This window comes from Apium graveolens, chromosome 4 (assembly GCF_009905375.1).
Source record: "Apium graveolens cultivar Ventura chromosome 4, ASM990537v1, whole genome shotgun sequence".
Classification (NCBI taxonomy): domain Eukaryota; kingdom Viridiplantae; phylum Streptophyta; class Magnoliopsida; order Apiales; family Apiaceae; genus Apium; species Apium graveolens.
This window is the reverse complement of record NC_133650.1, coordinates 158,559,159-158,582,331: the sequence shown is the minus strand read 5'-3', so window position 1 is coordinate 158,582,331 and position 23,173 is coordinate 158,559,159. Positions and strand designations below refer to the sequence as shown.

At 36.3% G+C, this 23,173-nt stretch overlaps 1 long non-coding RNA gene and 1 other non-coding gene across 10 annotated transcripts; both read left to right on the top strand.

The window, feature by feature from the left end:
* Window positions 1-2,457: 2,457 nt before the first annotated feature.
* On the top strand, window positions 2,458-5,646 carry LOC141720390 (uncharacterized). Of its 9 annotated transcripts, none has more exons than XR_012574298.1 (4): window positions 2,458-4,647; window positions 4,807-4,923; window positions 4,993-5,153; window positions 5,301-5,646. It is a non-coding gene; the product is annotated as an uncharacterized LOC141720390 (long non-coding RNA). The 9 variants fall into 9 exon arrangements; XR_012574299.1 differs by lacking the exon at window positions 4,807-4,923 and having other exon boundaries at window positions 2,461-2,813; window positions 3,160-4,647; XR_012574294.1 differs by lacking the exon at window positions 4,807-4,923 and having other exon boundaries at window positions 2,461-2,974; window positions 3,117-4,647.
* A 5,746-nt stretch (window positions 5,647-11,392) lies between these two features.
* LOC141722084 (small nucleolar RNA R71) lies at window positions 11,393-11,499 on the top strand. The gene has a single exon (XR_012575116.1). It is a non-coding gene; the product is annotated as a small nucleolar RNA R71 (small nucleolar RNA).
* The last annotated feature ends 11,674 nt before the right edge of the window (window positions 11,500-23,173 follow it).

The following is a 23,173-nucleotide window of genomic DNA, read 5'->3' as shown; positions in this document are numbered from 1 at the left end:
TTCTCCATTTTTTTTAAATATCCATGTTATGTTGTCATTAAGAGAATATCCTAAATTCTAAATATAAACAAGTGATTATACCTCGACAAACAAATAAGACATGATCATGATCTAGCACTCAAGCAACCTATAAGACTTAGTAAAATTTTTATTGCCTCTAGCATGCAACTCAACTCGATAGGACTTAACATCCCTCTATACGACATCACTACACTAGCATCAATAACACAAATCCGTCGGAAAAGTAAAATTAATGGATCATGTTATAATGCAAATACATGAACTATATGCAACATATTAACATGCAAAATAATAAAAAACTACATGGCAAATATGCAATTATATAAACTAAACTACTATGAATATGCAAACTATATGGACACACAAATAACATATATTCCTTAACTACTACCCCCAAACTCAAAATATTCACTATCCTCACTGAAGTTAATAGTAAGGAATCAGGCATACCTACTCGGAACCAGGATCATCATCCTCAACGGGTGGAGTGTCAGGAGTGTCTAGAGGCCGGTACACAGAGTCCTCACCAAATACTGGCCATTGGATATCAACTCCTGTGGCTCTGAATACAGTCCCCAACGCATGGGTGAGGTCCTGTGTAAACCTACTATGGATGTCATGCATCGCATCCATCCTCCTCATCAAGCGCCTATACTGCGCTGAACCTAAACCAGCACTATCCTCAACATCCTGCTGCTGCTGCGACTGTGAAGGACCGGCCTAACCCAACTGAGCTCTTCATACTGCTCTGCTCGCCTGAGCTGTACCACCATCATACATCTGATCCGCTGGTCGGCCACCCGGCAAGTGATCATATGAGTAACCGAGCCCCTTCGGATCAGGCTTCCCACCATACCACTCCTGCATGCTCAAAGGGGTAGAACTGTCAATAGGAGCACTAAAAAGCTGTAGTTGCTCGTGTGCAGCCCAATGAACTCTAACCTCCATATACAGCTTCGTCATAATGGACACATAGGGAATAGAACCCGCAGTATTGCCTCACAGAAACCTCAATATACCCTGATAAATCACAGACCCCATGTCTACATAATCACCCTGCAGAATACCCCACAACAGCTTTGCCCGGTCCACCGTAACATCATACACATGTGATGAATGCATAATGTTAGCACAAATAAACGAGTTCCATGCATGGGCATACCTGTTCATGCATGAAGCTGGGAAAGTAGCATACTCATTCATGCCCATCTTAAACTTCCAGTGAGTCTCAGGAACACACAATGTAGTAACAATCAAATCCAAGTTAAAATCCTCGTCGGTCTTCGCATTCCAATCATCCTGACCCGGCTGTCTTTCGAGTTGATTTATCACTCGACGAGTAGCCTCAATAGTATAATCCACTATCAATCCCCTAACCACAGAATACCCGTTCTTCTCCGCCTTCGCATTTGCGTAAAACTCGCGAACGACACTCATAGGCACCGCAATTAGCGCCTCACTAAAGCAATCCAACCCATCTCCACAATCATCTCCAATAACATACCATCCCTCCACTACGCCATAGATGGCCTAACTGAACATTTGAGTAGGGGTGTTACCTTAGATTATGTTATTGTAGATGTGAAATTTTCACCCTATCACAACACCTACACTATACGGGTTACTAAAGCGATAAGACTGTGTTGCCATAGGCCACCGAGGTGTTAAGTAGAGTTAACATGATATAATGTGTTGGTATAGACTAAGAATAAAAAAAAAATTAAATTTAAACCAAAAATAAAATTTATTTTTATAAATATTTGATTTGGACAAATAATTCATGGATTCGTCTTGGAAAGTAATATTATATCAAATAATTCAGTTATGAATATTTTGTAACAACTAAAATAGTTTTTTTAAATATAAAATTATTTATTAATTAAATTTGATAAATTTAAATAATTTTGATTATAAAATTACTTCTTTAATTATTTATTCTCCACTAATTAAAGCCTCTAATAGTTTTATTGTAATAATTATAATGTGTAGAATTAAATAGATTAAAAATATTTAAATAAAGAAAAAAGGAAATAATGACAAATTAAATGGGGTAGGCTGGGTGGAAAATATTTAATTTTGACAAAATAATTCAATGATTTTCCTTTGAATGTAAAAGTCTATAAATAATTGATTTCTTTACATTTTATAACCATTAAAATAGTTTATTTAAATATAAAATTAAAAAAATTAATAATTAGCTTAACTAATTTTATACTTTCGATTAAAATGTCTAAATCTGTAAATTAAAGCATATAATAGCTTTATATTTTCTACAAATTATTGATTTATAATTATTTTAACAATTTTAATGTTCATAATTGAAAATGATTAGAATATTTCAGAAAAAGTAATAATAAAAAATAAATGGGTCGGGCTAGTTACATTTAGATTAGGTCTGGGCCGCCAAATTTTCAACAGAGCGGGAAATGAATTTTTCGGATAAAAATGAAAGGGGGAATTTTTTAGGCTCAATTATATTTTCCCTCTGTTCCTCTTCATCTTCCTCTCTCTCCCGCCTCTATCAGTCACACATTCGAGTAATGGGTTGGAAGGGTTTCGAGTTTTTTAACCCATATCAGGTTTTTGTTGAAGTGTCGCATAAACTAATCTAATCATCGTCGTTGGAGCCACGATGGAGCCGCTTCAAAGTGGGGCGAGTATCCGGGTCAGGACCCGGTGATTGAAAATCATCATCATTGTCAAATTTGGGGGGAAATGTTAACCGGGTTTGAAGGGGGCTGCACAATCACTCGGTCGGGTGTTGGGTCGTTGAATTGGGGCTCCGAATCGAGGTAAAAATCAATACCTTGAGCATCGGAAATTAGACAGCAAGAAGCAGGTGTGTATGTAGGGATTTTCAAATTGAAACGAGAAGAATAGTCTTGTAAGGTTTGGGAAATGACGTCGAGAATGAATAGCATGTCTTGAGTCCGATAATCAATCTCTCATTTCTGTATATATTCTTTCTATACCCCCTCTTTCCTTTTATTTTATTTTTACTGTCACACCCCTAATTCTCTATTATTTCCCCCTGTGAATCAACAAGCTCCTTTTGTAAGGTTTGGATAATTGATGTTTCTCTGTATATGATCTAGGTACTAGTCTCATAACAAGCAATCTGTTGGTCTTGTGTTTTAGGGGTCCAGATATTGATATATCAGAATTGGAGTCTCTATTCTCAATAGTTGTTCCCCCTTCAGGTAAAGGTGGTCCAGGGGGTAAAATAAATCCACGTTCCCCAGTAGTGAACAAGCTTGAAAAAGTGTAGCTGGTAATATTTTTTCTATTTTTTTCAACTGTTTATCTATTTGTTTATCATATTGTGGGATTTTTATGGGAGTATGTGGGATTTACTGTAGCAATCTTGCATTAGATTCCAGTTGGTAATCTTGCATTAGATTCCACAATGTGTGCATTAAACTCTCAGCTGTTTAGTTGTGTATTTTCCACAAGGGCATTTGGAACAAGTTGTCTCTGCCTCAAATTTAACACACATTGAAGTTTCTAACTTTGGCCTCAGCCCTCACGTTCAGCTACTGGTAATTGTTACTGTGTGTTTTTTGTTTAGTGTTTGATGTTTTGTGCAGTTTAGAAATGATTTCATTTTTTGTTACTTGATTAATGGCATGGCTTAATGTTGGTTTTCACATTATGGTTGATATTTTAGAATTTTTTTGAAATAGACAAGTAAAGTCTTTATGAACTTTCTGTAATCTGCCTTTTAAAACTTTATATAATCTGCATTATTGTAAACTTTGTTACTTTCTGTACATGTGATTCGAGATGGTCCATCCTCAGGTTTGTTATACACTTATGTTTTATATATGCGAGTCACTAAATATATTTCCATTTGTATAAACATATGTTATGTTCAAGAGTTAATATTTGGGAACCTTAAACTGAAGTTTATGCATTTTTGCACGCTGCTTTAGTTTATGAGAGCCAGATACAAGACATATATAATTCTCACATCTGCTTCACTTTCATAGTTATTTTATTTCGATTGCCCCTATTTGCTCCAAAAAGAGTTCAGCTACAACTAGGCTTGGTCACAAAGTGAAAAGTCTGATTTGCAAAAATGTGAAGTAATAAATTTAAGCTGTACATGTAAATCTTTTTTCTCCTATATGGAACTAGATTACAGTTTACTTCTAATTTCATGAATAATTTCTTGCAGAGTGTGTGTGCGTACATGCATATTATTGAATTTGTATGTGAACTTATAATTAATATTTTAAAAACAGTACTAGCCTAGTATTCCACAGGTGATAGAACATGTTGTATGGAACAGCTGAACAAATCGAAGCAGCTTGATCTGGTCCCTTGGCTGAAGAGATAAGCCGCTAATGGAACATACGATTGCATTTACAGAATGATCAACAGATGCATCTTGAATAACCAGGGTTATATGTTTTCTGCAACAGGAAAACCTCATCCTGATGAAAGTCCCACTAGCCTTCTCAAGGTCTTCCACTTCATCCTTGATAGGCAAAGCAATCTAGTAGCAAGTCTCAGATCTCGGTTGGTCATTGCAGAGTGCAGAGAAAGGACTTGAGACATATCCTCCTGTCTGGAAGCAACACAATTTTCATCAAAATCTGATCGCACACGAAATCAGATTACAAGGTGATTACCATAATTCATTACATGAACACTTTCCATTGCTAAAATGGTGAAATCTCGCGCCATCTTTAACATAAATTTCACGTCTTTTCAACTGTAAAATATATTTAGCTGAAGTATGGCAGTCAAAACACATTCTTGCATTCTTGATCACCCTTATAGGTAGAAAGCTTTTACTCTTCATCAGTCCATATGTAATTGCCGGTTTCTCTGTGTGAGCAAGCAGTATTTTCTCCTTCTCTTCCTCGTCTTTGTTTAGATGCACACAATTAGTATCTGGTACATATCCTAACTCCTTTATTGCTGAAAGTAGCTTATATAAATTATAATATATCTCCCCTTCATCAGGTGGAGGTTTTCCTGTTGCGGAAAACATATGAATTGTGAGATTAATTTCTATCCAGCTCCAAGTATTTCCTAATTGAGTTCACAGGGTTAGCACCATTTGTTTCTTTATTAAATTGAGGCAGCTAAATGCAGGATAGAGAGATTTAACCAGTTGATTGCAGGTACGAATTTCATGTTACATCAGTAAAATTCTTTTTTTTTGTCATGAATGAACATAGACCTGTTCATCCTAAGCAACCTTGTTTTCATTTAACAGTAACTTGCACAACACATGATCAAGTGATTTAATTTTAGTTTTAATCTGTCAGAAGAATGCAGGATTTGCGAGTAGGAAATGGAACCACTTCAAATAAAGGGGATATGGTAGTGGTAAGCCACATTTCCACAGGCTCAATTTCTTAGAGAGGTTCAAAGGACATGTTAAATAAGATATTCATATCACAATTGAAGCTCCAGATGATTAGAATAGTGTTTAAATACACAACACAAAAATGGATTGTAGTACATACCAACAATACTTGATTGTGTACTTTTACGGAAAATTTGTTGATGTTATAATGTAGTTTTTATATAGTTTGATTCATTTTTTGTACTAATTGAAAAGTTCATATTTATCAATGTAAACTGAGTGTTATTATAATTATTTTTAGAATATTTTCATTTATATTTTGGATTTGAATTTTTGTCTATCTATTATTAAATTTGTGAAAAATAAAGGGAAAAGAAACTATATTGAATATATATGTTTTAAAAATATTTATGTGGGTCCCACACGTGGAGCCCACCATTCTGGAAGAAATTTTAAGATCTTTTGTAACACAATAAGTATGTTACTATATAGTCCAAAAGATGTTGCTATTGAGATCTATAGTAACAAAGAATGGTATGTTGCAATAGAGTCGGTGTTATGTTGCTATAGATATCTATACTAACTAGTTACGGGTCAATATAGCTATGATGTTTCCTTAGTTCTTTTTGGGCATTTAGCAACATTTTTTCGGGTCCATAGCAACACAGTTTGGGTGTTGCTTAAAGCAATCTATGGTGTAGTGCTCCCCGATCGCAGAAAACCTCGCTCCTTGGCTATGGGCTTTGAAAGCAGCCTCGTATAGTCCGCCTCAGGAGTTGCAAACCTTAGCCTCACACATCCAACACTAGAAGAATCGTTGGTGCTGCTGCTAACTTGGGTTCGTTGTCTTTTGGGTGCCATTGAATTGAAAAAGAGAGAGTAGGAGATGTGTATAAAAGAAGTTTAGAGTTTTGAGAACTGAAAAAGTGATGGAGAGATTTGTGTATAAGTGTGTGTATATATAGGAAGAGAATTAGGCTTAGAATAGAAGTGGGATTTGATTAAGGGAATAATGGGAGCAATGGGATGTTTGAAACTGAATTGGAGAGGGAAATATGGAAGGTGGGAGCAAGAAATTCAGATGTGAATTGATTTTGTAATTGATTTTTGATTTTTCAGATTTTTTTTCAGGTCCAGGGAGCTAGCGCGGCCGCCCCGCCTGGCAGTGCGGGCGCGCCGTGCTTCTGGAAAACCAGCGTGGCCGCCCCGCTTCTCAGCGCGGGCGCGCCGTGCTTCCATAGTTGGCACTGAATTTTTTCTTTTTCTGATTTTTTCTGTAGTTTTCTCCTTGTTTTCTTCTTCCTCTGTCTACTAATGTACAACAAACCGGGGTTGCCTCCCAAGAAGCGCTTGCTTTACGTCTCTAGCTTGACGTAGACTCCCGAGATCAAGTGGACAATCAAATGACACTAACCACCTCATGGTTTGCCGTATCCCCATAGTAATGCTTCAACCTCTGGCCATTCACCTTGAATTCTTGGCCGGGATCATTCTCAAAAATCTCCACCGCTCCATGTGGAAACACAGTTTTGACAACAAATGGCCCTGACCACCTCGACTTCAATTTTCCAGGAAAAAGATGGAGACGAGAGTTGAACAAAAGAACTTGTTGCCCCGTCATAAATGATTTGAGCACTAGACCCCTATCTTGCCACCTCTTGACTTTCTTCTTATACATTTTGTTATTCTCATACGCTTGCAGCCAACACTCATCGAGTTTGTTTAATTGAAGCATCCTTTTCTTACACGCTGCATCCGTATCAAGGTTCAACTTCTTCAAAGCCCAATAAACTTTATGCTCGAGCTCCACAGGTAAATGATATCCCTTACCATAAACCAACTGAAATGGTGACACGCCTAGCGGAGTCTTGTATGCTGTTCGATAAGCCCAAACAGCTTCATCCACCTTTAAAGACTAATCCTTCCTTGATGGACATACAAATTTCTCTAAAATATGCTTGATCTCTTTGTTAGATACCTCAGCTTGACCATTAGTCTGAGGATGGTAGGCTATGGCAATGTGATGATTCACATTATACCTTTGCAGCATGGTAGTGGACTTGCGATTACATAAATGCGATCCCTCGTCACTGATTATGACTCTTGGAGTTCCAAATCTTGTGAATATCTGCTTATGAAGAAAATTAAACACTACCTTCGCATCATTCTTTTGCAAAGCCTTGACTTCCCCCCATTTCGAGACATAATCAACTGCCAACAAGATATATTAATTATTGCAAGATGAGATAAATGGCCCCATGAAGTCAATTCCCCAAAAATCGAAGACCTCAACCTTGAGAAGTAAATTAAGAGGCATCTCATCCCTCTTGGACATATTACCAACACACTAGCATCGATCACACTTCAAAACAAACTGATGCACATCCTTAAACAATGTAGTCCAGAAGAATCATGCTTGAAGGATATGAGCTGCTATCTTTGCTCCACCATAGTGTCCTCCATAAGCAGTCGAATGGCAATCTCGCAAGATTCCTCCCCCCGTTTCGCTGTACGGAATACATTTTCTGATGATTTGGTCAGCTCCTTGCCTACACAGAAATGGCTCATCCCATATGTACCACTTCACCTCATGGAGAAACTTCTTCCTTTGATAAAAAGATAAGTATGGAGGTATAATATTGCTCACAAGGTATTTCACAATGTCTGCAAACCACGGTTCTTCCTCTTGCACCCCAAACAATTGCTCATCGGGAAAAGAGTCATTAATCAATGTCTTATCCTCTGAAGTTGCACTTGGATCTTCTGAATGAGAGAGATGATCATCGACTTGATTCTCAGTACCCTTTCTGTCCTTGATCTCCAAATCAAACTCCTAAAGTAAAAGAACTCATCGTATTAGTCTAGGCTTCGAGTCCTTCTTCGAGATGAGATAGTGAATCGCTGCGTGATCAGTGAAAACTGTCACCTTCGTCCTAAACAAATAAGATTGAAACTTCGCAAAACCATAGACAATATCCAATAGCTCATTCTCAATAGTAGTATAGTTCAGTTGAGCACCATTGAGGGTCTTACTAGCATAGTAGACCACATGAAATTTTTTGTTCTTTCTCTACCCAAGAACTGCTCCAACTGCGCATAGTCACTTGCATCGCACATCATTTCAAAAGGGTCATCCCAATTAATTGTAATTATGACCGGTACTGTGATCAAACTCTTCTTTAATTGCTCAAAAGTAGCTAAACACTCATCATCAAACTTGAACGGGACATCTTTCTCGAGAAGATTGCACAACGGTTTAGAGGTTTTAGAGAAGTCCTTGATGAAATCCCGATAGAAACCCGCATGACCAAGAAAACTGCGGACTCCCTTAACAGAAATTGGTGGGGGAAGATTCTCAATGACCCCCACCTTGGCTTTATCCACCCCAAGACCCTTACTAGAGACCTTGTGCCCAAGAATGATGCCCTGTTACACCATAAAATGACATTTCTCCCAGTTGAAATCACTGAACACAGAGAAATTGTCCATAAACACCTCCACATTCTGACCTATCATATCACAGAATATAGCCATCATGCATCTCTGAAATGTGGAAGGTGCTCCACACAAACCAAAAGAAACTCTTCTGAAGGCAAAAGTACCAAACGGACATGTGAATGTAGTCTTTTCCTGATCTTCCGGAGTGATACAAATCTGATTATAGCCCGAATAGCCATCAAAAAGACAGTAGTATTCATGCCTAGCCAACCTGTCAAGCATCTGATCAATAAAAGGAAGAGGAAAGTGATCTTTTCTTGTAGCCTTGTTCAGCTTCCTGTAATCCATGCAAACTCTCCACCCCGTGACTATTCGAGTGGGAATAAGCTCATTCTTTTCATTATCTACCACGATGATACCTCCTTTCTTCAGCACACACTGTACTAGGCTCACCCAAGAGCTGTCAGAAATTGGATAGATGTTCCCTACATCTAGCTACTTGAGAATTTCCTTCTTCACGACTTCTTTCATGATTGAATTAAGCCTTTGTTGCTCAACAGTAGGCTTGCTATCTTCCTCTAGAAGAATTTTATGCATACAATAAGAAGGGCTGATTCCCTTAATATCTGCTATAGTCCATCCAATTGCCGATTTGAACTCTCTCAGAATTCTTAAGAGCTTTTTGTCATCACTACCTGAAAGGTCAGATGCAATAATAACAGGCAAGGTTGCATCACCTATAAAAGCATACCTTAAGTGTTCAGGAAATGGTTTAAGCTCAAGTGTAGGAGCTTCCTCAATAGATGGCTTGAGGTGCTTTGGAGACTTGTTCAGCTCCTCTAATCTAAGAGATTCAAAAGCCATATCCAGCCTTCGCTTCCAAGGGGAAGCATTCAAATACTGCAACTGTTCATCACCTTCATCATCATCACTATCTGGATTTCCCAACAAGGCCTTCTCTAAGGAATCATACCTTAGCATTTGATCAAGTTCTGAAGTAACCACAGAATCGACCAATTCCACTTTTAATCACTCCTCATTATCAGTAGGGAATTTCATGGCATTGAACACATTGAATATCACATTCTGATTCAGTACTCTCATAGTGAGCTCACCCTTTTGTACATCAATCAAGGTTCAGACAATAGCCAAGAATGGTCTTCCCAAGATTATGGGAATCTTCTTATCCTCCTCGAAATCAAGAATTACAAAATCAGCAGGAAAGATGTGTTTGTCTACCTTGACCAAATCATCCTCCACAATGTCTCATGGATATGTAATAGAATGACCGACCAACTGCAAGGACATATAAGTAGGCTTTGGTTCAGGTAAGTCCAACTTCTTGAAGAAAGACAAAGGCATCAAATTGATGCTAGCTCCCAAATCACATAAACACTTGTCGAATGACAAGTTTCCAATGGTTCAAGGAATAGTGAAGCTTCCAGGATCTTTAAGCTTCGAAGGTAACTTCTATTGCAGCACAACACTGCATTCCTCCGTAAGAGCAACGGTCTCTAAGTCATCGAGCTTTACTTTACTTGATAGAATAACTTTCATAAACTTCGCATAGCTAGGCATTTGTTCAAGAGCTTCAGTGAAAGGTATGTTGATATGAAATTTCTTGAAAACTTCCAGGAACTTAGTAAATTGCTTATCCAGCTTTTGTTTCAGCAGCCTCTTAGGAAAAGGAGGTGGAGGATAGACCTGTTTTCCCCTGTATTACCCTCATGAGGAGTGTTGATAATAGCTGTCTTCCTTGGTTCCACTTCTTCTTCCTTCTGCACTTCGTCTTCAGCCACCACTTCAACTTCTGGAACTGGAGATTTGTCAGGATTTGCAACCTTCCCAGACCTCAATGTCATTGCCTTAACCTGCTCCTTAGCTTCCCTTTTTCCTGGTACTTCAGTGTCAGTAGAGAGTGTACCAGGTTGTCGATTCAGCAAGGCATTGACAATTTTCCTAATTTGATTTTCCAAGGTCTTAATAGAAATCGCTTGGCTCTTGCACATGAGCCTCAACTTCTCCAATTCAGATTTTTCATTAGATTGTGGTAGCTGCTGAAGTTGGAGTTGTTGTCTTGGTGCATATTACGGCTGTTGAAAACCAGAAGGGTTGTATTGCTTCGTTGCATACTGCTGATAAGGATGTTGCACCGCATTCTGAGTGTTGCTCCAACTGAAGTTAGGATGATTTTGGTTGTTGGGATGATATGTGGCTGGTACTGGTTGCTGCGACCTCTAAAAGTTGCTCACGAACTAAGCTGATTCACTAGAACTAGCACACTGATCAGTCTCATACGCTCCAGCACAAAGCTCACAGACACTAGTGATCTGATTAACTCCATAATTAGCCAAAGAATCCACCTTCATCGTCAAAGCCTGAAGCTAAGCAGCTATAGCAGTAGCTGTATCCACTTCCAGAATTCCTGCTACCTTGCCTTGAGGCATTCTCTGAGTTGGGTTTTGGTATTCATTAGCAGCCATTAGCTCAATCAATTCATAAGCTTCATTGTAGCTTTTAGCCCATAAGGCTCCTCCTGATGTTGCATCAAGCATGGGTCTAGAAGTTGCACCCAACCTATTATAAAAGAAGTTAATGATCGTCCAGTCAGGCATCCCATGATGAGGACACTTCCTAAGCATCTCCTTGTAGCGATCCCAAGCTTCACACAAAGATTCTCCATACTGATGTGCAAATTGAGTAAGTGCATTTCTGATTGCAGCAGTCTTCGCCATAGGAAAGAATTTAGTTAGGAACTTTTGAGCAAGATCCTCCCATTTGGTGATAGACCCTGGTGGTAGAGAATGTAACCAACACTTAGCTTTATCCCGCAGAGAGAATGGGAAAAGCCTCAACTTAATAACATCTTCAGAAACTCCATTGAACTTGAAAGTGTCGCAGAGCTCGATGAAATCTCTGATGTGCATGTTGGGGTCTTCTATAGGAGAACCCCCAAACTGAACTGAGTTCTGTATCATCTGAATCGTGCTCGACTTGATCTCAAAGGTGTTAGCCGCGATGGCTGGTCTGATAATGCTAGACTGAATATCACTGATCTTTGGCTGAGAATAGTCCATCAAAGCCTTCAAATTTACTTTTGGTTCTCCCATTATGATAAGAGCTTCTTCTTCAACTTTTTCTACTTCCTCAAAAACTTATTGAGCTACTACAACTTCTTCCTCGACTTGATCCAGAGTTCTCTTACGAGACCGAGAATGTGTATGCATACACGCTCACTTGAGTACCTGAAACACGATAAGGGAACAAGTAAGTAACAATGTCCGAGTCAAGGAACTTTAACGACCACTGATGACAAACACATAAACTAAAAATTAACACCGAGTCCCCGACAGCGGTGCCAAAAACTTGTTAGGATGAAAACACGCGCTAATATTCACGCAAGTATACAAGATCACAAGTAAAATAGAATTATTTCTTGTTTGTTCTCACAGAGACTGGTTTAGGTTAATTTCAATTAATGTACTTATGCAACAATGGTATGGTTATTATTCAATGCTAAGACGAATAACAAATTGATTTTGTTTAACTAAGATTATTGACTAACATACAATTAACTAAGAGATTAAAAGGTTGAATTACTTATATAACACAAACATGGGATTCTAACTTCATTAATACTTCATTCAATAGCCTTTTTGTTCTTAACCTTAGCATGCAATGGTGATGACAACTAATCAGATAACACGAAACTAGTAAATGCCAACTTTTGTTGTACGAATACCCTACTACCAGACATCCACAAAAGAGATAGAAGCTGAACATACACCAATTATATTGAGACCCCATATGTCTATAGAATTTGACAACATAACGGTTTAATGCTCAAGTTATCTATTGTGATTACATAGGGAAAGTAAGATGGTTAAAATTACCTACGAATCATGCATAATAAATACATGAACCTATGCTAGCATGGCAAGTTCTAAACCTCTAAATTCACTGTCGCTTCATTAGAGATTAACATGCTATCTTATAAGTTCGCGAAGCTCATAAGACGAATAAGCACAACCAATACTAGGATATCATACAATCACCACACACCAAGGTATCGAAACAATTTTACTATTGAAATCCATAGATAAATTCGCTAGAACCCCATAATAACGAGTAGCCCATAATCGAACTCATCATCACCGTGGGTTCCGATTAAAGCATGGTATAATAAACTAGGTCTTTATAAAACTGAATAAATAAACAAGTACGTAATCAAGAGTATTAGGTTCAATAAAACACCAATCCAAGCCTTTATAGAGCATTCTAAGTGGACATAAATGCCACTTAACACCACCATGAGATTAGTTCCATAGATGATCAAGTGTAAGAAAACCCTAGAAGAATACACGAAGGGCTTGAGTCCAGATGGAAGGTTCTGTAAAAATAAAAAATTTGGGACAACCACCCCTGGCCCGTAGGGGACAGGAGACCATGCCCCTAGCCGACCAGGCTTGGAAGAGCAGGGTGCAATGAAGCCTTGAGGCTGAGCAGGACCTCTTGCAGGATGCCCTGTAGGAGGTCCTATAAAATCCCGGCGACCCCCGTACGAAATTTTTTAAAAACTTTTGCAAAAATGGGAAAAATAGAAAAATTCGATTTTTTTTAAAATTTTCAAGATTTCAAAATTAGCCCCGATTAGAGCCAATTAGTGAGATTTAGCCCCGATTAGGGTCGATAGTGTATATTAAACGTAATTAACCCAAATTAGGGGGAATTAGTGACTAGTGTGATGAAATTAGCCCCGATTAGGGCCGATTAACCTATTCACTCATGTGATTAGAGTGAATTAGGGATAATTAGGGTCTTATTCATGCTAATTAGTCTTGATTAAAGATAAATTAGCGCCAATCAGGGTAGATTAGCCTCGATTAAGGCCGATTAATGCATTCTATCTTAAAATTAGGCTTTTTAAGCCTAGTTAGCAGCTTGTACATGGTAATTAACCCCGATTAGGGATGATTAGCCTCGAATAGGGCCTGTTAGCAGCTTTCACCCTGTAATTAACCTGAGAAAGGTTAAGAGGTGATAAATGCTCGCTTTTTAGTCCCGATTAGGACCGCTTAGTGTTAAATGCTATCCAATTAGCATGTGCAAAGGCCTTAAGTGTGTATACTCGCACCATATATGCCGTTTTAAATGTGTAGGTTGCTCAACACTTTACGATAAAATGGCGATACCCATGAAGGGCCGATACCCATGAAGGGCCAATACCCATGAAGGGCCGATACCCGAGAAGGGCCAAAATTACCCCGAGTCGCGAAAAGACCATTATAACTTCCACAAAAACTCGAGCAGTATTCCCAAAAGTTGGGGGGCAAATGATATGGATACAAAATACATCCTAAAGATACATTAAATGTCATATTAATTACACTTGGGATTCTTGTCTGAAATCCAGTACAGACCTGTCTGGTCCAAGCTCATAACACACTGAAGACAACCCATGTTGTCAAGGCCCACGAGCAGAGGTCGTCAAGGTTCACGAACATAAGCTATTCACGGACTATGCCCAATATGGCTGGAAGAGCAGAGATATGTGTCTAAAACAAACTCAAAATGCTACACAGAAGGTCCTGGAGTTCCTTCCCTTATAGGACTCCTAATCACCATCTAAGTTAGAGACTTGTCCACCAAGTCTCCCAACACAAGTCTAACCCTAGACTCACCTCTATATAAAGGGCTCTACCACTCAACCTAGAACTATGTCTTTTACTTAATTTTCTACCACAAAGAGATACGTAGGCATCTCGCAAGGACCGATAGTCCCGAACGCGAGAGCAACCATTAAAGCTCAAAGCTCACAAATTCTAGTATTAATTACTAACGCACTCTAGTTTTTATTCCATAACAATTTTGATGTTTTAGTATTTTAAAATGATATTTTCCAGAGATTATTCTATAATTGGTGATTTATCTGTAAAATCCCTAAAAATTAATCCATTTCCATAAAAATTATTTTAAAATGATAGGGAGAGAGCTAATTTCATATTCCTTGCATTAAAATATAATTCGTGGCATTTTCAGAATTTTACATAACTATTTTCAATAATATTATGTGGAGTTTATTGATTTTAGTATAAAAGCAAAAGAAAAGAAAATTTAGAAATTAGGAATTTGCTATTTACCATTGTTGTAAAAACCCGAATTTTTGACATCTGTAAAAGACCTTTATGAATAGTAACCTTGCGATTTAATAAAAACTTTTACGACCACACCATATACAAGTTTTTAATTTAAGATTCCGAGTTAATATTGTGATTATACGTACCAAATGAGTGTAAGTAAAAGCCATTAGTTTTTGAAGAAAGCGAACTTTGTAAAACGACCTTATCTTACGGACTATCGAGGAATATGAGAATCACATTACGGTTAAGAATTTAGAATTCTACAAATTAAAATCCAAGTATAGGGTTTCAAAGCATAAAGGATTTATAAGGAAGGATTTACCCCGCGAATCGCTTACGAAGATTTATTACGAAAATGAATGAGCGACCAATCAAATATGTAAGCGAATGAATAAAACGTATCAAGCTATGCAAACCATGCAAACCAACTAGGATGAGAAAGTAACCAAGGTTAGCAACCAAATAGTAACCTATCTAATAAGTATAGTAACCTAGCTACGCAAATAGTAGAGTGAATAGTGAATGAAGTACCTAAGCTAGCAACCTCGCTTTGAAAATTAGCAACCTAGCAAGATTTGATGAGATTTGCATATCTAGAAAATATATACACAAAGAATATATCACTAATACAAGAAGCAACTAGCAAGAAAATCAAAAACTCTCTCTCTCTCTCTCTCTCCCCCTCCCTCCCTCCCCCATTTCATTCTTCAACTCGGCCAAACTGGGAACAACAACTTAGAAAGGCTGTATCTCCTTCATTTCGCACTCAAAAATTATGATCTATAGCTCGTTAAAAAGTTCTTGAGACGAGCTACACTTCTTATCTCACACGACTTTTCCAGTTAAGCAGTGTAAGGCCCTTATATTTCCAAATATTTGCAGAGAGTTATGGAAACCGCCCAACAGAAACCACCAAGAAAGAAAAATCCATATCTCGAGTTCTAGGCATTAAAAAATTACCAATTGTAACCAAAGCTTCCTCATATCATGTAAAAGGCACTTTCAAAATTTCATGGCCATTGTATTAGTATAGCATAGTCAAATCCTTGGTCAAAGTGTTGTTATGTTGATTTATTACTCTTACTCTTACTCTTAAAGATTTCTTGGATGGATTTTGTGATTGATGTTGAGATGAGTGTTGTTATGTTGATTTCTTGAATGATTAGTTAGTTAGGTACTAAGGTTGATGTTGTAGCCTCAAGAACTTGATGTTTTTGAGAGAATTAAGTATTAAGATAATGGTATGATGATGACTGATTAATTATTAGTAGTTTAGAGCAAAAATGAAACTCCAATCGTAAGCGTAACATCGATAAAATGAACGAATCGTGACCTTAAGTTTTCTGCAAAGATACAGAAAGTGTAAAATGTGTTTTCTTAAAATATAATACTTGATGATGATAGAGCTTGTTGTATGAATCGTTTAGGCACTTGAATCGCTTGATTTTGATTTATGATTCAAAAGTTAGGTTCGTTTTAGTGAAAATGATTTACGCGACAAAAACTGCTATAAATTATAAATTTTGGAAATATAAATGATCGACTTAAAATTATTCCAAAAGTATGAATTTTTTTACAGAGAGTAAGAAATGGAGTGTAAAAATGGCCATAAAAATTTCAAGGGCAAATATTGAAATTTCAATTTTATAAAAATATCGGAGTCGAGGTCGCGCGGAGTACGAACACAAACACAACCCACTGTTAAAAACTGCTGCTTTGGGATTTTAAACCCTTTGCCCGGAAAACCATTTTTCAAGCACTCTATTCTAAATTTTGTCTAAATCGAGCAAGCAAAAACGGTGCGTCAATTAAGTTAACGGTTTGAGAGAAATCAAAGTTTTAGTGAAAGCGGTATGAATAGTAAAACTAAGTAAATGACCGAACTTTTAAAATGCTTTTTTCCTATTTAAAATCATTTTATCAAAATTAAACTTTTATGATAAATATTACAAACCCTTAAGAAGCTCCTAGAGGTAGTTTCGTATTAAAATATTAATTTTTTGATTTATTAAAAATACTAGAGTGCGAGTCACGTAATAGTAACATTCGGTAAAGTCAACTCTAGAATATCACTTTGACCGTCCATTGCAACCAAGGGTTGATAGTTATTTCCAGTAGGTCGAATATTGAAAATTGTAAAGTGTTACACTTATTAGTAAAATAAGTCATTGATGAGATTAAGAATACTGATTAAGATTATGATATTTGTTGATTAGAAAACCCAGAATGAATGGAAGTCGAAAACGTATCTTGGACTACAAGCAAGTTTTCAAACCCTACTTTTTAAGAATTGTTGTGTTGTGATTGCTTTTAAATACTGCAATATATGCATAATAAATATTTTACAGTGATTTACAAATTGTGATATATAATATCATAAGATATTTTAATGATTTTGGTATCTGAATATTACTGAATTTCAATCGATAACGCTAAAGAGTAGCGTTGTATATATGAGGTGTATATTTTAGAACTAGAATCGGCCTGTATAATCTGATAAAAATCCGGAAGTATTCCGAAGGTGTTATATTTAATAATATTAACGCTATATTAGAGCGTGATGTATAAGTTGTAAGACCGAGAGTCCGTCAGTTTTCATAAAGTATAAACCCGGGAATCATTACGGATATGTTTTGGACTGTTAAAAGTCCGTAGCTATTTTATTAAAAGGGACTCGATGTCCTCTTATGAAATATTAAAGTACCTCGAATTTAATTTAAAAATGATTTCTAAAGATCGTATTCCCTCAACTCTATTTAAATACCCGGGCAATGAATATTATATCAGATTATCACTTAAAAAGGGAGAATTATTCTCCAACATTTATTTTATTTTAAAACCAATTATTATATATATATATTAAGGATTTATTTAATTACTTAAACATAAATTAGTTGAGAAATATTATTTCAGATAATCTTTTAAAAATAGAATTATTCAAGGTTTACTAATTTAATAATTATTAATAATTATTTAATAATTATTAAATGATTTAATATCATATAAAAAATTATAAAACCTATTTTAAAATATTATTTTAGTTTCAGAAAATCATACTAAGACTTTCAGATCATCGAAGAATATTATCTCGACATATTTTAAATAAATTGACTATAATCTCAAAGAAACTCCCCCTTTTTTATTTATCTGTTGACAACGGTCAACTCTTTAAATCGTAGTACTTCCTCCGAAAATTCTCGAAAGTATATATATATATATATGAGATGAGCTGAGCCTATCAACAAGCAAAATGTTTGGGGAACTTCAGTATGGTTCGATGTTCCAAGTATATGATAGGATTCTTAAAAGGATAAGGGAGGAGTAGAGATACAGTACTTCGTGTATTGGGGAGACTACTAGTACCGTAGGAGATAGTACCATGTGTACTCAAGGACCTACAAAGTGTGTGTATACCCAGAATGGGACACATAGCCCGTATGCGGCCAGTGTGATAACCAAGAGTAAGAAAGTCGTCCTTCTACATGTAGAAAGCAATATTATTCTACTGTGCGACTGATCATCGTATAGTAAGGCTCTGGAGATTGTCACATTCTTCCAATTGGAATTGAGATGCAATACCATAAACCAAGCCTAGGTTCTGGGTTTTACCATTAAGGTATTTACAGACTAATAAGTCAATCGAAAATATTATTTTTAAAAGAGGTGTATAACACCAAGAGATTGAATCTTCTGAGTACATAATACAATTGAGAGCGTTGTAAAGATATTTGGATATATATAAAATATCTAATTTGTATGGAGAAAAAGGTGTATACCACCAAGTTTTAAAATCTTCCTATTATATGACGAAGTATTATTTTAACAGTTATTTCCAACTATTTTGTACATTATGGCTGAGCATCATTGCTCACTCTTACTATCTTTTATTTGTCACAACACAACAGATTACCAGTATGCCGGTGTGGGACTTAGTCACTTGAAATCGTGGGGAGAATTCCTTGCAGCTTTGCCTCAGGTGGACTAGAGTATTCAGAAAGGTATAAGATGTGAATAGTAATTATTATAACTTCATGTAGAGGTTATGAATAATTAGGGCTGTCAAACGGATAATTCGGATACGGATATGCCTATATCCGTATCCGCTTCCGCAATCATCGGATTCAAATACGGATAATATCCGCTTTATTTCGGATACGAATAATATCCGCTTTTTCTCGGATACGAATGCGGATATTTCAGACAAATATCGGATTTTTTGAATTTTTTTTGTTGCCCCCTACCGTTTTGACGATGATTATAGAATAGTTTCTACGATTAAATACATATATATTTATATATGTATAAAGTAAGTGTACAATTATATAAAATTTGTATAAACGTATTATTTAATATATATACATACACTATAAATTAAAAAAATAAATTTTAAATTATATATAATTTTATATTTATATAATTTAAATATCATATTTGTATTTAGTTTCAGATCCGAATATCCCGAATTCGGATACGGATAATACCCGCTTTTTCTCGGATACAGATAATATCCGCTTTTTCTCGGATACGGATGCGGATTTTTCGGACGAATATCGGATTTTTTGAATTTTTTTGACAGCCCTATGAATAATTGTTTAAGATCATGTTAAGTACGTTTGAGTTATAATAAAAGAAGATTATATTTTGTACATCGTTTCTAAGGCTATAACTTGTGTGTGTGTGTGTGTGTGCGTGAGTTTGAGTTCTGTTGGATTATGGAATCAAGACAGGTTATACATGATTGAAGGATGGCGTGATGACCCAGATTCCTGACCCCGGATTTGGGGCCTTACAATTGTGCCCCTATCATTTACGTTTATAGACTCCCTCCCCCTCTTTTTTATCCCGTCCTCTCTACTCTCTCTCTCGAGCCCTCTCTCACTCCATCTCTCGGTATCTCTCTCTCCCATTGTTATCTTTGATTCTCTTGGCAAAACTCAAATCCAACGTAGGATTTGAGCTTCTCTTACCTTATATATATAAATATACGGTTGTATGTATATGTATATGATTGTGTTTGGTTCAGATGATGAAACCTTCTAGGTTTCTTATTTTGATTCAGGTTTTTAATTTAATTATATAGAGACTAGTTTTTGAATGTTTGCATGTTGAATTAGTATTGAAATTTTGAATATTATCAGTGAGGTTTCAAGTTGGGGGCCGAATTTGGAGAAGGTTTTTGGATTTGATTTATTTGTTAAATTCGGTGAATATGATTTTAGTTTATAAGTTTGGTTCGAATTTGATACAACTCGGCATATGATTCGTGATTATGTAATTGGTTGCTAAGATTGTTGATGCATGTTGAAATTTTATGAGTTTTAGATTTATATAAACTAAGTTTATGAAATTTTATATCAAGTTTTGCAAAATGTTAGCTGTTGATGTATAAGAATTTGGTTGTGGTGATTATATATTAATGTTAAGAGCTAGTAAATGGTCGATTATGGTAGTACATGTGACTAAGTGTGATGCATGCTTAGAATTAAGTTGTAGTTCGTGATTATTCGAACAAGTTATCTTATGTGATTAGAGTGTTAAGATGATTTGTAAATAATCGAAAAGGGTAAATTGCATGTTACGTATTAAAAGTGGTTGTTGACTTGTAAAAATATGAATAGTAATGTAAAGAATATGTAATAGAGATTGATTAGGTTATTGTTGATTGGTTTTTTAGGAATGGGTTTGCATATTTACATATTCGTCATGCTCGATTTTCGAAAAGGAAGTATATATATAAGAGTATAAATGTAAATACTTGGTTATAAATGGATGTGTCAGGATATTTGAATTCGTGATTACGTGCTATGTGTAAAGTAAATGATTTATCGTTGACATAAAGGATATTTGAATAGTTATTTGATACGTGTCCTATAAGATATAGTTATATTGAGATAATATGATTGGGATAGATGAGTAGACGTTCTGAGAAATGTCAAGAAATTGATATGGTTTCTAATTAGGGTTCATTTTGTATTATAGATTTGGAAAGCGAAAGCATTCAGGCTAGGAAAGGAAAAGAGGTCTTAGGTGTTAGTAGCTCAAACTCCCGTAAAACAGGAAAGTTTTGTGAGGCAACTAAGTCTGCCTTTTATTGTATTTTGATCGTAAAGAGGATATTGGTGATATGCACTGATGGAGTAAAGAATCTTCTTAATACTGTTATTAAACCTTGTGATTAACCCTGATAGTAGCTCCTTCATTTAAAGTACTTAGACCCTATTTTCATATTTTTTTCTATCCTTGCGATCCTTTGACCCTACGTAATTTGATAAATCCTTTCTAACAAATACTAAGATAATCTAATTCGTGTTGTAGTAAACTTGAACCTTGTTAATGTTTGCTTTCTTGAAACCATCTTATTTAACATGCCTTGTGAATACCTACGCTTGATGCTTAATCATTTTCCCAACTTACTTTCTTTGAACTTCATTTGCTCATTCACTTGAATTTTTGAATTGAACCTAAGAATGACTTTCGACTCGAAAGAGTCCAAATGATTTCAATTACTGGTAATCTCAAAAAGAACTTGGTTAAACTTCTGTGTTTTCCAATATAAAGGTTTTTCTAGTGAATTCCTAAAGATTGGATAGAGACGTAAGAGGCAAGTGGGACTAGTCCAGTCACTTATGAGGTAAGCGGGGCTAATCCAGTATATAAACTGAAATAATGCCATACATAACTTAATGGCCGGATAAAGATCAGTATGGGCTGATCACCCGTATTATATTTAAAAGATGGATATTCCTATCAAGGGTTCTTTGTTTTTTTAAAATATAAAAGTGAGAGATTTATAATTATGCAACGAGCATTAATCATTGCCATTGATTTGAAAGTGAATAGTTTGAATTGAACTAAATCGAGAACCCTGTCACTCTACTTTGATATTTGATACTCAAAGTTTGGAATGATCTTCTTTAAAGCTGTGAGAAACTTTCTGAAAGCCTTATCGTTTGTTCTTGAGAAATAATTGATTTATAAAGATTGAATCTTTAAATCCTTGAAACCCTTTCCTAAATATTGAAGAATACTGCCACGTAGTTATTAAAAATAAGAATGCCTCTATTATTTTGATATTTAGAAATTATTATATAGTTACTTGTCGAGCCTTTTTACTCATATATTTGTGTTGATCTAACCATGGCAGTTAAGTAAGAAGATGGTCAGACTTAGGTGCATCGCTCGTAAGAGCGTTCCTGGCGGTCCTTTCCGTACTGTCGGATTTCAGGTGCCAGATCAGGTAGATGCTGTGTAAGGAAAGGATAATAGTTTGTGGGAATTGTCATAGCTGGATCAGATACTTTTGGGTTATTTGTCGATCCCAAGTTGGAATCGAATAATTTGGATTTATTTATATTAAGGGTTGTAATAATAATGTTCTGGTTTGGATTTATTTATATTAAGGGTTATAATAATAATGTTCTGGTTGGTAGTTGTAATCTTGTCTCATACTTTATCCTGTTTAGATCCTAGTAGTTTTCGGGGTTTAATATCTTTATGCTGCTACATTATATTAGTTTATTAATGATATGGGTCCTTATTTCTAACCTCGAGATTGAGGGCGTCACAAGCTGGTATCAGAGCGACAGGATTTAGTCCCTGAGACAAGTTAGGATAAAAGGGTATTATGGGTGATAAAATATTACGAGAGTGTTTGACTCATATAGAATTGAGTTAGACTATTATGTATAGTCTAAGTAAGTGAATTTAGGGCATCGAGTTAGTTAGAGGTTTGATTTAACCTTAATACTGTTTCTTGGTTGTTGTCTTATGTTTTATCTCAGGATCCTGATAGTGGTTGTGATGTTGATTTGACTCCTCCTGTTAGCCCTCTTGATTCTTTCGAGGATAGTCTTCTACCTGCATTTGAGGAGCCCCAATACATTAGTTCAGACTCTAAGGAGGATCCATTTGAGGAAAGTGTTGCCTCTATGTCTGTTTCTCCCCTGAAGCCACTACCCGAGTCCCCAATTATTAGGGCAGTTTCCCAAGCTGCTATGACTGAGTCCTTGGCTCCGGATAGAGTGCCTCTTGTTCCAGTACCTTCCCATGTTAGTGATAATTTGGGTCGGGACCGTGACTTTGTGTTTGCTCGTATACCTGAGTTGAGAGCTTTGGTAGATAGGTTGGCCCGAGAGTCTAGGCTACAGATGTTGGTTCCAGAGCCCGAGTGGCGTGTTCATATCGAGATGGTTGAGCAAGTTGCCTATAGACGGTTGGATATGGGTCCCTCTTGTAGTGATGCTGATGCCGAGGT